Source organism: Cebus imitator, unplaced genomic scaffold (assembly GCF_001604975.1).
Source record: "Cebus imitator isolate Cc_AM_T3 unplaced genomic scaffold, Cebus_imitator-1.0 Scaffold206, whole genome shotgun sequence".
Classification (NCBI taxonomy): Eukaryota; Metazoa; Chordata; class Mammalia; order Primates; family Cebidae; genus Cebus; species Cebus imitator.
The window spans coordinates 3,163,313-3,164,873 of NW_016107521.1; the positions used below are offsets into that span (position 1 = coordinate 3,163,313).

The window sequence follows — 1,561 nt, forward strand, 5'->3', positions numbered from 1 at the left end:
AAAAAAAAAAAAAAAAAAGACTAATGGTGGATATTATGAGAACTATCTTTCAATTTAACACAGCCAATAGATTTCTTCAACAATAAATCTGTGTTTGGGTAAAGGTACACTTTCTTGTAAAATAGGGATGAAGATTGTACACTAATCTCAGATAAATTATATACATGTACATACATGCCCACATATATATACGTGTGTGCACGTGTATTATTACTAATAATATTCATGAAATTATTTTGTGTGATTTTTAAAATTAAACCTTTTCCCCCCAGCACCCTCCGCCCCCACCCTGCCCAGTTTTCATGTTGTTTGTGGAAAACCAGTCTCTGATACGGTATTATTTTCTTATGGATCAAAAATCTTTTTTCTGAGCACTTAACATAGCAAATCTTTCAGTTATCTAAGTACGTTAATTAGCTGAGGTTATACTTTACCTTTTCTCTTCATATTCTTTCCTAGGATGATTTTAGTACTTCTTTGAGCAAAGGAGGAGGAGGATGACCAAAACTAGAAATCACTTAAAATTAGTGTAGTACAAAATGCATGTCAGGTTTATTATTTTGGGTGTGTCTTATGGTGATCTGCATGCATAATTGAAAAATGAAGTTCAATTTATTGTTTGATAGACATCTTTAATTCTCTTTTAGTGGCAAAATGAATACAAGCCGTTTTTTGCAGTTTCTTTATATTCTGGTTCTTTCGTCTACTGTATGGCCTTTCCCTTCCTTGGCATCCTCTGTTCAGAAGTAGGATAATGAGTTTTCCTTTCCTAATTTTTTGTGATTGTTTAATGGTGAAATGCTATTTTATGTAAGTGACTTTGAAGTCTTTTAATACACACTGATGAGCAGGGACATGGTAGTGTCTCCATTCAGCCTGGCTATTATATGTCAGGTAATAGATACTAAATTTCACTACTAAGAAAAAAAGCCCTGTGTAACTTATTAAATCATATATTTAATGTATAATAATATATTAAGCATAACTTAATATATAAATCTGATCAGATGATTATTTTGTGGGAGGCCCCTACTTAAATTGTATGTTAAAAGAAGCAATGTAGATTTTCCTGTAGATGTCAGATGACTTGTCCCCTAATGGTAGGTCGCATTGGAAGATCTCTGAGACCTGTTGTCAGAGAAGGGAGGAAGTTACTTGTTTATACTCATTGTTTCCTACTGGTGAATGACTGTGCAGGGATTCTTTTTCACTCCTACTTATTTGTTGATCTTTAAAAAGCTACATAATCTTATATTTGTAAGGTTTTGGCAAGTAGGAGTTCCTGTTTAGGCTATTCTATTAAAAGAGATACAGTTTTGGAGAGCAGTCCCAGCCATTTATTATTCTATACCATAATAGTTCTCTGTAATAATTTTAAGAACAATAATTTACCATTTATCACATACTGATGCTGTTGGCATTTTACTTTTAAATATTAGAATGAGGCCGGGCGCGGTGGCTCAAGCCTGTAATCCCAGCACTTTGGGAGGCCGAGGCGGGTGGATCACAAGGTCAAGAGATCGAGACCATCCTGGTCAACATGGTGAAACCCCGTCTCTAC

At 34.6% G+C, this 1,561-nt stretch overlaps 1 protein-coding gene across 6 annotated transcripts in view; it reads left to right on the forward strand.

Moving 5' to 3' along the window:
• Positions 1-1,561, forward strand: part of LOC108317711 (spermatid perinuclear RNA binding protein) — a 170,236-nt gene that overhangs the window by 104,559 nt on the left and 64,116 nt on the right. The window lies entirely within an intron of this gene.